General features: G+C 36.4%; 1 long non-coding RNA gene across 1 annotated transcript; it reads left to right on the forward strand.

Moving 5' to 3' along the window:
• The first annotated feature begins 1,333 nt into the window (after positions 1-1,333).
• On the forward strand, positions 1,334-13,266 carry LOC139795124 (uncharacterized). The gene is made up of 3 exons (XR_011725390.1): positions 1,334-1,559; positions 7,030-7,181; positions 10,623-13,266. It is a non-coding gene; the product is annotated as an uncharacterized lncRNA (long non-coding RNA).
• The last annotated feature ends 587 nt before the right edge of the window (positions 13,267-13,853 follow it).

Genomic DNA, 13,853 nt, shown 5'->3' on the forward strand with positions numbered 1-13,853 from the left:
TCTGGAAGAGTGACAGGAGAGATGTTGGAATGGGTTCAGGGAATTACTCATCTCACCTAAGTGTAGATATCTATGATATATATGTCTACACCTGTACTAGCATCCAATTGAGAGAAATAGGTGAAAATGGAAGTAATCATACCTAACATTCTTGTTTTACAAGGTAAATTAGTCCACATAAACCTCCAGTAGAGATAACATTATTAACTCACATATGCTCCTCTTCTCTGCTCTTGTAAGACCTCACCTGGAATCCTTTGGAGCCCTCAGCACAGAAAAAGACACAGACCTGTTGAAGAGGGTCCAGAGAAGGGCCAAAAAGATGGTCAAAGGGCTTGACCACCTCTGATATGAAGGCAGGCTGAGAGATCTGGGGCTATTCAGTCTGGAGAAGAGAAGGTCCCAGGGAGACCTTTTAGCAGCCTTCCAGAACATGAAGGGGACCTGCAGGAAAGCCAGGGTGGGGCTTTTCACCAGAGGGCAGTGACAGGGCAAGAAGTAATGGTTTTAAATGGAAAGAGGGTAGGTTTAGATTAGATATTAGGAAAAAACTCTTCACCATGAGGATAGTGAGATACTGGAATAGGTTGCCTAGGGATGTTGTTGATATCCCCTCCCTGGAAGTGCTTAATTCCAGGTTGGATGAATCCTTGTGGCACCTGGTCCCTTCCAAGCCTAACCATTCTGTGAATCTATGGTAATCATCATGCTTTGAACCCAAAATTATATTAAATTAACTGTGTGTCTAACTTCTGGTTTAGAAAACACTCAAACTTTTCCTTACTTGTTTCTTTTATCTTCAGAGAAGGATACAAGATCACTGCAACACTTCTGGGATGACTGTGAACGAACAGAGTGCTTTTTACTGACAAATTTTTGCCACACATGCTTAGGTAAAACTGTGGGCAAGTTAAACCACAGTCTTAGTGTCTCTCTTGTATTGGGCCAGTGAACAGAGGAAAAAAATTCTAAATTATCTTTCCAGGTTTCCTATTTTTATTTTTTTTATTATTTACTTTTTTATAAATGTGAATCTCTGATATTTTTAGACTCATAGAGTAATAACATGAAGTCACGTCAGCTTTTGATATTCTGAGGTTATATATCTCTAGTGCTGTGTGTTCTCTTTAAATAAAGTTCAATATACTGATAATGTTCAGTAATTAATAAAAAAGAATAATAGTGAGTAGCAAAATTCATTACATTCTTTTTTTCTTTTTCATTCTCTTCTCCCTCCCCCCCCTTCCTTTCTCTCCTGAGAGCAGTAATCTCGGCCAAAAGAATCTGTCTTGGAAAGACCTGATATAGATTAAATCATTCACTTATTCAGTTGTCCTGTGCTTAACATTCTCCTTCTCAGCTGGTTTTGGCTGGACATGTGGACATGAACAGAGATCAAAAGCAACAGAAGAACTTCCCATCCTCAAAATTTGTTTATGAAAGTGATATTTCAGACCTTTGTCTTTTAAATTTACAGTTTCCTATGTATTCTTCTGTCTCAGGTGTGTAACTGACTTCTAACCACAGATGGAGCCAGTAGTTGCAGATACTCAGGTGAGGTAAGTAGTGAAAATAAATTACTACATATATCTTTTCTCTTTCCTGCCATCTGTTTCTAATGCCTTTACTTCTAAATCTGAGTTTCCTTTCCTAGTTTTTATCCTATTCTCTGAAGAAGTTCCCCCACCAGCAAATAACACTTAAAATTGAATTTACAGTAATCTAAAAGAGAAGAGAAAAATGTTCATGAGGGTCTCTGTAGATTTTTAGCTCTGCTAAACTCTTTTAAAGCCCAAATCCTACTGATATATCACTTTTGTTTTCTGTAGAGCCAGATATAGGGATAGGGTGCACCTCAGGTAGCAGTTCTCAAGTCCAAATACAGGTATAGCATTGACCCTAAGATCTGAATATGCCAAGTACTTTATTTTGTGAAAGATTTATAAAATCCACAGTGAAGTAAACCTTTGAACTATCCATTTGACTTGTAGTTATGATAAAGTTTTACTTTATTCTTTTAAGTATGTTGCAAACATCAGGGTTTTTTCTTGCTTGATTTTTTTTTTTAAACAGCTGTGAAGTAGATAATTTTGCAGAAGCTCATTAAAACATTACCAGAGCATAGCAGGAGCTAGTGCCAAGACTGGGTGAGACAATGTTTTATTGCAGTTCTTAGATCAGAATTTCCGAGAACTCCATGATCCTGAAAGAAGCTCAGTCTAAATGCAGGATATGGAAAAGGATGTGGTATGTTCTAACACACCCCAGCCTCCATGCATACAGAAATGTCTTGAATATTACTCTTAGGACACAGTAGACTTCATTTGATCTCATCTGGCTTTGGGTCTGATCCTGTCCACATGATGAATATGCAGATTTCCACAGAAAATAAAGAAGAGTGAAAAACACAGCCCCAAATCTATTTTTACAAACAGTGGTTTTTTTTCCTCTCACTTCTTATTTTTTCAAATCAGTTCCTGAAGCACTGAAGGTTTTACCATTTGAAAGGGTCCCCTCAAAAAACAGTTTACTGGGACACAGTCATGCCTGAAAATTTGTAGCACCCATAAATTCCAGAGACATCTACATCTTACTTTATTTTAAACACGTTTTTAAATGCACTAGTTAGTTGTAAAAAATAAAAATAAAAATTTTATTTTTCATTGAAAAAAAAAATGCTCAGAGGAGCTCAGCTTCTCTCAGAGTTTCCTCGGTAAGGAAAGCCAACAAGTCCCATTCACAAGATTCTTTACATTTCTTGTGAAAGAATTACCGTTTCTAATTTCTAATGACTTTTGAAAAGCAGGTCAGATGCACCATCTCCAGCACTAGTTCTCTAATCTTGCATGTACTAAGCTAATTACCCATCGGGGCTGAGAGCATTCAGAACCAGGACCTTTCCCAGGCTCTGGGCTGCACTCTCTCAATGTACACTGCCACTCTATCAGCTGTTCGCTGGGCCTCGAACAACAGCTGCCAGCAACTGCAAACATCCGGCCTCGACTGAGAGGCATAAAGAGCCAATTGATAGGAACAAACGTCAGGGTGCACAGGCATGCTTGCACAATTATGAATTAAGTCTCTGAATTTTGATAGTCTGAAGAGAATGAGAGAGAGAGTGGGGGAAAAAGAAAAAAGGAAGCTGATGTGAAGCTAAGCGAGAGGGTGGGATATTGATATTATGCTCCTCGTTGCCTCGAGATGGTTGCAGTGATTTTTACTCGAGTTGTCTTGGATTTAATCCTTTCTGACCTTCATTTCCCATGCATCTACCCTCACAGGAAAGTTTTTGCAATATTCTGATAAGCTGCTTAGCCAAACATCATTTGGCTTTAACAGTGGGTTGATTTGTTTCCTTGTCAAAGGATAGCTAAACCACTTATTCAGCCTCCAAAGCATCAGGTGAGAGACTAGATGGATATGTTAGTCTTTCATGACTGTGAACTGATACCCCTGCCAAAATGACTCTCTTGTTGTACTGCAATTAGTAATTACTAAAATATCTTCATGATAGCTTAGGCGTTGGAGCAAATGAACACTGCTTTGTTGGGAGAGGTCTCTCCTGGATGAATTAGCAGTGCCAGATCAGATACAATTTCTTTGTAAAATATTTCCATGGCTAGTCTCCTTTCTGAAAAACGAATATGAAAAAAATAGTGTTAGTTTTGTCCTGCTAAATATGAATAAGTGGCTCCCAATCAGCTATAGTGACAAACTGGCTTTTCATAAAGTTAATGAAGCATTTCAAAATGGGTCACTAAAAGCGCAGACTTCATGAATGAAGTATGTTCAAACAGAGCAGAGCCACATTTAAATGGTTGCACAAGGAACTCTATCTGACAAACCCAATACAATTCAGAATATACAGTTTTCTCCAGTGGCTTTGAGACACAAACAACAGCATGATCTTGCAAAGGAACATCATCCTTAATTCAGAATCACAACTTTAACTGAGTGCAACTGACTTGCAACTCTAACAGTGCTTAGTTGTTTTGGTTCCTTCCTCCCCCCCACATGTGAATCCCCTCAACGTGCTGGTTCTTCGGTGTGGTTTTTTTTCTGGTTGTTGTTGTTTTGGCTGTTTTAGAAACAGTTCCTGTGTCTTACATAAACTTGTAGAAACACTTTTCATCAGTATACTAAAATGTATTATTTTTAGGTTTGAAACACAGTCTGGTCTTCATCCATAGGCAAACTCAAATGACATCTCTTGAGCCACACTGGCTGGACTCTCGGCCAGCAACCTCTTTTCTTGCTTTGAATGTGGACACCTGAAGGAGAAGTACAGGGTTAACAATTTCAGCAGGAAGCAAAGCCCAACCTTACGCAAGCTGCATAGGAGCATAAAGGCATTGCAAAAGCACGTGTAGGCCAAGAATGATGTGGGGCGAGATAATCTAATGCTGAAAAAACATTTTCACCCTGCCTCTATGTACAGAGTGATCACGGGATTATACAAAGATAACTTCAGATGCCAATCTTTGGTGGATTCCTGGGAATAGACTCTTTATCCTCTCCTTTTCCAACAGTGCATTTGACAGCTTTTAGCCAAGGATTCACATTAACACTGTTATGTCATCTGTTTTTCAAAGCAGTGGGTGTCCACAGCTTACTAATTACACGATATCAGGCAATCTTCAGTCTAACTCTTTTCTTCCTGTTAGCAGGGAAAGGTTCCAAAATTTTATCTGTGCCTTCAGTCAAGTTCTATTTGCTATGAGGACAAAATTCAGGATGTGTTCTTAGGGTTCTTTTTACATTATCAGTAGAAAGTAATAGTTTGTTCAGCACTTCTCTGACTGTTTTGCTTTTCAGCTAAAATGAAGGTCTGAGACTCAGTCCGCTACTTTTCTGCAAGGAAAACTCTTGGTCACTTTGTATGTTTGGTCACTTTGTAGTATTGGTCACTTGATATCCATATTGTCGATCTTTGCATTCTTTTTATTCATCAGAAGGAAATAGACCCCTTCACAGCTGAAGTTACTGAACTTTGCTTAGATAGCTAACTTAGGTCAGGATGAACCGCTAATCAAAACCCTGTTCTTTACCTGGGTGAGCAGTTAAGATGGATCAGTTTACATTGTAGAAGGGATGACTTCTACCTCTAGTGTCAGTAAGAGCTTTAGCTGTAAAGGAGGTACTAGAAGAGAACAGAGCTGGTAGAGTCACATTACTATATGAATCACAAAACTTGGACTGAAGTTGGTTGCATTTTTGTCCCCAGAAAGCAAACTAATTTGTGAAGCCAGTGGGAACTTTAGGAATTCAGCCTATCCAAAGACTTAGAGCAAAGATACAATATCTTTATTGTATATGTCAGCATACTGAGGAAGATCCCTGCTTGTGTGTTTCTCCCTTTTCTTCTTGCATATTAGTTTTTACGACCAAAATTAGGGCATTTTATCAATTGACTTGAATGCAGAAAGTACAAGGTCTCTCAGTCAGAGAATGGAACTTAAGATCCCCTTCAGCCCAGGGACTTCAACTGTTCTAATCACTGGATAATTAATTCATAGGCTCTTGTTTGTGTTTCTCACTCGTCTAGTTTTGTGCAGTAGCCCAGAGGAATCTTCCCTCTGCAGTTCCAGCTTTGCAGACAGACTGGTAGTTAGGCAGTCTTTTTTTAAAAAAGAAATGACCAGGCATAGAATGAAAAAAAAAAAAATTAACACCAGCAGAACAGGGAAAATCTGCAGCTTCTCTCTGTCAGTTTTTTGAAACGGCAGTCCATGGGATAACTATGCAGTTGTGCTTTATTTGGTGCTGTGGGTGTGCTATAGTTGTGGTCTCTTCCTCTCTCCTCCATACAACATATACATTTCTGGTGATTTAGGCACAGGGAAGACTCTTTTGCTTGATCCAGGTGGCCTGAAGCATGAGGTAAGCACCAAGATCCTTGGCCCAGACACAATGACAGCAGTACAGTAGCAGATCTTTAGACATCCGAGTATGTAAACACCTCTGCATTGACCCCTGTGGTCAATGACTGTTTAGGCAACTAAGCTAACTGGTGCCCTAGAACAGTCATAATTTGTCTTCACAGCTCACTTCCTTAGCTGTTTTCTTGGGTTTCATCCTTAATCATCAAACTAGCGGAGTTTAGCAACTTTTAGCAAAATCCTTTAATGTTTAGGAATTTGAGTGCTGTTACTGTTGAGACATGCATAAGTGTATCTGACCTGAAAGGACCAACATATATTTCATAAATACAAAGGAAAAATACTGTATCTTCTTTTAAATGTAGCTTGTTACTTTAGTCTGACCCATTAAGTTTTCTAAACCAAGGCTTGTGGTATTTGGCATCCATTCTTCTGTTCTTTTGATAAGTACCTAAACAGGATGTCCTTGCAAATTAAATGAAAAACAGCACTGGAAGATTTCCTCCCTCAGGAATAAGTATTAAGATTGGCAGATGGCTTAAATGGAAATACACAGGAATGCACTTTAGCCAGTACTTGCAAATCGTTCCAGCAGATATTACTGAGGTAGATTCAGGAAGCTCCACCAGACATCCTTCTGCATTGAATCAATTTTTGATGGTCTCAAGCAATTTAATTTATCCTAATTGCTGAAAAGCAACTTTAATCTAAAAAGAAAAAAATACATAAGTAAAGGGATATTATTTTAAACTCATTTTATACCACAGGAGTGTCCTTACCATTTCTTGGCAAGGTAGGTTGCTGATGTATTCTAGCTAGTAATCACCTCTGAAAATTTGGTGCAAGTTCTCTTAAATTTTCAGGCATCTTGCAGCTGAATTCAACGGATGTCTGCATGTCCAGCATTCATGCAAGGATGAATTTAAGCGTGTTGGTGTGTGTGGAAAAGTTTTGTGTATAATAAACTGCATAAATCAGATAATATATTAATCTATGCAGTTCTGATGCCCTTGTGAGATTTGAGAACTTCAAATCTTTGTTTCATAAGAACTCAAACAATTAGATTCTCTGAGCAGTGTCCAGTGGCAAACAAGAAAAACAAAGCACACACAAACTGCCAGAAATAATATTTGCTCTTTACTCTCCCCAGATTCTTCCAGCATTAGCTATATAATAGGCAAGTTAAAGATACCTTGTACCTACTGGCCCTCTAGTGGTGAAACGGGAGCTTCTTGGAAAGGGTGGATTCTTCAGTTTCCAGCAGTAAATACTGTCTCCTAAACTGTGGAATTAAAATAAGAGGTAAAATAGTGTGCTTATGTATATATGTTTTATATATGTATAGATAGATGGATGGGTAGAAGCTAGTTTAAGTCACTTTAAGAGACTGGATTGGATCTTGGCTGGTTTGAGGGTCACCACATTCCACTACACGATGCTAACTTTTCTGATGACAGTACAGCCATTGTTTTCATAATAAATAAGGCCTGGACTTCCTTGGTTGAAACACAGAAAGAAAAATGAGTCTCTGACAAATCTAACATTTAAAAAAAAAAAAAAAAAGGGAAGAGGAAGAAAAAAAATTAAAAAAATCTGATTTTCTTTTACAGAAGAGAAGACATAAGAAGACATAAGACATAAGAGAAGACATAAGAAGAGAGATGGATATATGTATCTTTCTAGCAAAGAGAAAAGAAGTGACAATAGTTTTTTTTTAATTTTTGGCCTTGATCTTGCACTACTTCTTTTATCTTACTGTGATTAACTCACATGGTAGGCGGAGAAGCAGGAGGTTTTTCTTTGCCTTTACGTTTCTCTAAAAGAAAGAGATACTCTAAATCTATTACTCCACATGGTGCTTTTTACTCTTCTAACATTATATAGTTGCAGGGATCCCGTTTTTTTTTTTTTTTTTGTGGGAAACGACCTGCAGTGTGATGACACATGGTACTTTGCATACTAGAGTGTTTCCTTGTTCTGTGCCATCTGGAAACTGTAATTTGAAATAAAACAGCATGCACAGGTGCTACAATTTGCTGTCTAATTGCTACCATACAGCAGAATATATAAGGGAGATAACATTAACTACTGAATGGTTTTAAATGTTGCAGAGACAGTTTAGAGGCTAAATCAAACAATAATGTAAATACAGGTGCTTACAGAAGCACTGATAGAGTGTTTAGTGTATAACACTAGTGTTTGGATTTTTTCCTTTTCAAAGAGAGGAAAAGGGTTACGTTCTTCTTCAGAACTCTTTTATCTGGGAACTATGGCTTCTTTTTTATGCAGAGACAAAACTCTGGCTGACTCTCTAAACAGTAAGAAAGAAGCTGTACTTACTCTTTTGGAGTACTTTTCATCATAGATTTCAGCATGCAAGAAAGGAAACAATAATCTTATTTAAACTGTATGAAAATATATTAGAAAATATTAAATGTTACAGATTGTACTTTGTGCATGTTCACAATAGTGTAGTCAAAGGATCTTAATTTATATTTTATACTTGAAAAAAGATAAAGATGTACATTTTCATACAACTAACTAGAAAGAACCCAAGTAGACTCATCAGAACAGAAAACGTATCTATAAAGGCTGTTGTAGCCTGTGTTCGCAGTATAATGCTATGTATTTCTTTTTTAATTAGAATTGCCTCAGTCTCAGAGATTTACATAAAAGGAATATTACTCTTTGATAAAATACTCAGAAAGTATTTATTCTTGTCAGAGTTGAAAAGCCATGGTTATACCCTGCATATGGATACCCCTGGGAGATAGAGATTCATATGTTCAGATCATATAGCTGAAAGAACATATGAAAGGCACTAAAACCATACAGGAATAGTTCTTAAGTTAAAAATCAGCTGTGAAACAATTGAAATGAGAAAAAAAAGTCTGCATTTTAAACCTCATTGTCTCTTCTGACTGGTTCTGTGTCTTTCTAACTGTTGAATTTAATTAAAAAAAAATTAGTGGAGAGAATATATTTGGGGCAACACACCTCTGTAAAAGGACAATACTCCCATTTGCTGGGGAACTGAACTGAGAACAGGATGGCTGACTCTAAGCAGTTGAATTGTTACACATAAAGTAGTTGTGTATGTTTTTCAAAGGAAGCTCAGGTTTATTTTAACTATAAAAACAATTTAACTGTAAGAAAAGAAGCTCTCAATAGCATTTACTTTTAGTGTTTTCCTGGTCAATAGTGTCCTCACTGCTCTGACATCAGGGTGAGCACCATGTGGGTTGGAAAGGAAATTGGCTTGTTTTCACAGGGGGACGTTTGAGGGTGTAGAATAAAATCCTTCAGGAATACCAGCTGATTTACCACCGCTGAAAACAATAGATTCTCTCTCTCCTCAGCCACATCACACCACAAACTCAGGATTTTTTATTTCTTGTGCTCCACAAGAGATCTTTTACAGTACTATATGTGATTTTCATGACTGGAATATGTATAATGACATTTATTTATAGTTCTGTGTCATTGAAGGAAGATGAAGTTGACATGAATATATAGTAACTACTATGTTTGAATAACAGTGTTTTAAATGTGATGTAGCTGTATAATAGTGGTACAGAATACTACATCCCTGGACATCTTACATGCATTTTTTTACGTGTTGTGAACTCTCTAACAGTTTCTAACATTAAGAATTGATAACAATGCTTAACATTAATACTATGGCATGGATTTTCTTTTGATAGACTGATTATATTTCTCTATGTAATTTTCCTCTGCTATAGATTTTAAGGTGATGAATCATAAAATTATAGCAATCTTTATGTAAAGAGAAAATATTTTATAAAAATTAAAAATATATTTGCAAAATAGTATCAAGTGTTAACCCTAAGAAAGTCAGTTCAATTAAGTTTTAAAATAGAAACAAACAGACTATAAGAACTGCAGAGTCTAGATCAGGATAGTTTGATGGTTAGAATAAACTTCTTCACTAAAAGGGTTACCAAAGACTGGAATAGGTTGCCCAGGAAGGTGGTTGAATCACTATCCCTGGAGCTGTTTAAAAGACAGATAGGTGTAATGCTTAGAGATATGGTTTAATACTGGACTCATAGAGTTAGGTTAGTAGTTGGACTCAATGATCTTAAAGGTCTTTTCCAACCAAAACAGTTCTATGACCTCAGCTAGTGAAAATGCTTGGCTTAATTAACCAGTGACAGACTGGCAAACCTTGTGACAAATTGTTACCTGTGAAAAAATACCAAATTCTACCTCCTTTGAAGTCAGAAGTACCTTACAAACACCTCAGTACCTCTCTTTTCAGTATATTTCAGAACTGCAATGACAGAAGTCTACTAAACTAATATAGACAGTTTTAGGTGATATTATCTATCAAGTTTTAGTGCATAGAGTCCATATCATTTAGAACTCTTGACAAATAAGATGGTAAGAACTCTAGTCCCCTTGTAACTAGAACAATCCCAACCTTGATTAGATAAGTAATTTCATTAATTTTAAGTTACAAGTCAGGTTACTGGGTCTGCTTGCATGTTTTTGGTCAAATACTTGATAAAAATTCTTACAAGATATAGATTAATCTAATACTCTGTCATGACTACTGATTTCATACTACCTTAAAGAAACATCAGTACCTTTAAAACTTCTAATTCTCAAAAACTGGATTGTTTTCCCTCTATTTAGGCTTCTAATAGTTAAACTTTTCAACCGGAGCTGATGATAATTTTTTTTATTTTTTCTTTTTCTTTTTTTTTTTGGTCATTGGAGAGGAACAAGCAATTGACATGAACTGCCTGGGATTTTGGGTATGAAGATGAGACAAATAGTGCTTCTGAAGATTTTCCTCTTCTGACAGTATAGTGAGCACAAGGTGCTCACTATGCAAGTGAGTCATAGATGTTGATGACCAGTTTTAGATGTTAAAAGCTATGTGAGATGAGACCTTCCCCTGGAGGTGCAACCTTTGGTGCTTTCATCTACAGGTGAAACCAATGATGCTTGTCTAGCTTTAGCTTTATTTTTGCAGTAATAGTCTCATACTACAACAAAGAATGCCAAGCCATTCAGCCATCTATTGTAAGGAATTTTATGAAACCTAGTATGTCTACTTTATGATGGAAATTTAATTGTACTACTTCCTTAATGTCTTTTTTTTTTTCATAGTTCAAAAGCATGCTTTCATTTATATGAACTTGGCAAACAAATACACACATATATAAAAATGGAACTCATATAATCAACATTCAATTCATAAACACTTTTGTGCTGTGTTATTTTGAGTGCTAAAATGTTATATTAGTGCCTGACTTTAAAGTTGTTGCTTCTTTAAACAATTAAAAATACACAAAAATTCATATTTTTATTTAGCTTCGTGTTCTATTGCCAGTACTACTTTCCAATTAAAACAGCAAATATCCTGAGCTCAGCTGAAATGACTTCCTGTCATTTGGAATTTAATCAGTGTTTATATCTGCCAACATACCAAATATAGTATATGATGGGTAGAATAATGACTAATCTGCCACCTTGTCGTGTACCATTTTAATGGTGAAGACCAAGTCCTTGCTGTTAAAAGAGTTCTACATAGGAAGAAGCCTGAAGACTTTGTGAAATCCATAGGGGCCCTCTGGGTTTCAACAAACTGTCCATTCAGAACAAGCAACCAAAAGAGCTGAAGCACTGAAATGCAGAGAAAATGAACTTTATGATCTCGGAGAGTTCTGGACGAAACTCATAATAAAATGAGGAAAAACAGAAATTAATGAACTGACAGGTAGATCTATTTTTACATTGTGAGACCTAAGCTGATGATTGAATAAGTTAACATAAATTGAATAAGCAATTCAAATAACTTTCCACTATCATATTTATAAAATGCATGTAAATATTCTCCAGAACAAAAGGTGTTTCATGACCTGCACGACAAACCAGGAACCCAGACGAGGACAGGTATGCAAGAGTTGTTTCAGTAATAGAATGCACTTGTCTGCTTTCCAAAGGGAAGGTGCTGCATAAAATTGGTCATAATGGAACTGTATTGAGAGATTTTAGGTCTGGAATATTTATCCTTAATTGATACATTAATTCTTCTGCAGCTTGATTCTGATGTTTGCACTCATTTTACAAGCTGTTCTCTGGAAAGCAACAGAGCTACATCTTTGATTCAATAAATCATGTTTAAAAACACCATGTATATTAACCTTGTGACAACTTATCATCCACTGAACAGCAGAATTAGAGAAAGTAAATTGAAGGTCAACTGGCTAATCAGTGGTACGGAGGGATTTACATGTGAAGATTCTGTAAACAAATGAGGGATCTTCATCAAGCTTCATTCAGCCTCCTCTTCTGAAATGCACAAAATGCAAAGGATATGGATGGAAATATGAGAGAAGTAGCTACTCACTCATCGAGGTACAGACATTTTATTCCTCTATGGAGAAAAGAGGAAGAAAAAGGAATAAAATATATCTCCTCAGCAGATGATTCAAAGGAACATTATCCTTCAAGAGAACTAGAAGAATGATTCTCTGTCAGCATGGAACTTTGGAGATAATGGAGTTGGAAAGGCTTCTCATTGCAGAAGAAGAGGAAGCCTGGGAGAACTGCTGAAAAGAAACACAGTATCAGCAAATTGAAATGTACGTGGTAGTTACTAGGAAAATAAGAAAAACATGTGAAGTTATCAACCAATTTGCTTCTTTAGAAGAGGGTGGTCTTTTTATTAGACTTATGAAAAGCCTCTCTATTTGGAATTAAAAAATACTTTTCTTAGGAGGATCAGAAAAATCTAATTGAATATAAGAGATTTTAAAGTGAATATCAAAATCTTTTAGAGAAGAAGATCTGTACTTTTTAAATGATTGACACAAGTAAAGACTGCAACAGGGTGCAAACGTTGTTAGATAGAGATAGAAATTAAAAATTGGATGTTTCTAGATGTGGATGGTTGAGTTACTTTAAAAAAAGAGTGGATGAAAATAGCTAAAGATAAGAATTTCATAAATTTGAGACCTGAGCAATGATTAGTGTGCTTCCAATGTGCAATGCAAAATAGTTCATTTTAACACTTAGTCTGAAAAGCAGGACCAGTTCTTTGTTTCCATCAGTGATTCAGTTTGAATATAGCTAAAACCTTCTGTATAGATTAGAGACACTTCCAATAAATAAAAATAATTATAAGAGAAGAACACACTTTTACAGATTATTACTTTTTGGTCATATCAATTTCTGGGCTCTTACACTGAGACCTCAGGGAGACAATGCCCCCCAGAGTAGTTAGAACTGTGTCAGGAAATGGAATCTCAGGGAACTTTCACATGGGTAGATGAAGATGTGCTCTTCTCCTCAAGGCTGTGCTTGAAGTGGCAGGACAGTAGAAATTTATTCTGGAAACCAATGAGTTGCATCAGTATAGCAGTGCCACAATGAATATATCTCATGTTGCTGCCATCCAGACAGACACAATAGATCTGTTTTAAGAGTCATGCACACTTAGGAACAGCACGAGGTAAAAATAACTAAATTACACTGTTTGTTGACTGGAGTTGCACATCTCCACTCCAGGTTACAGAACAAGCAAAAGGCATTATGTCTTTTTATGTATGTAATAGTCTGAGTAGAGATTAGGCTGCTTTCCATCTATATGGATGAGGAGCATTGCAATCGTTATTCACCTCAGCATATATTAATATACTATACATATATCCTTACAAGTGTGTAATCTATAATTTGTTAGTATATTTTTATGTGAAAAGAGATGTTTATATATATTTAGTGATACCTGCTCCTAAGGTAACATTTTTAGGAGCAATTGCATGAATCACTTTCTGTGATTCCTACAAAATCTCCTTCTGTAGAATGTCCTCATAACATGAAGTGAATGCATCTTACACAAGAAGTGCCAGACTTGAGATTACTTCAACATACAGACCTCCACTGTTTTTCTACCCTTTCTTTTTGGAATTAGGAATGTTTTCCTACCCATTTGTGGAACAG

Source organism: Heliangelus exortis, chromosome 1, assembly GCF_036169615.1.
Source record: "Heliangelus exortis chromosome 1, bHelExo1.hap1, whole genome shotgun sequence".
NCBI lineage: Eukaryota > Metazoa > Chordata > Aves > Apodiformes > Trochilidae > Heliangelus > Heliangelus exortis.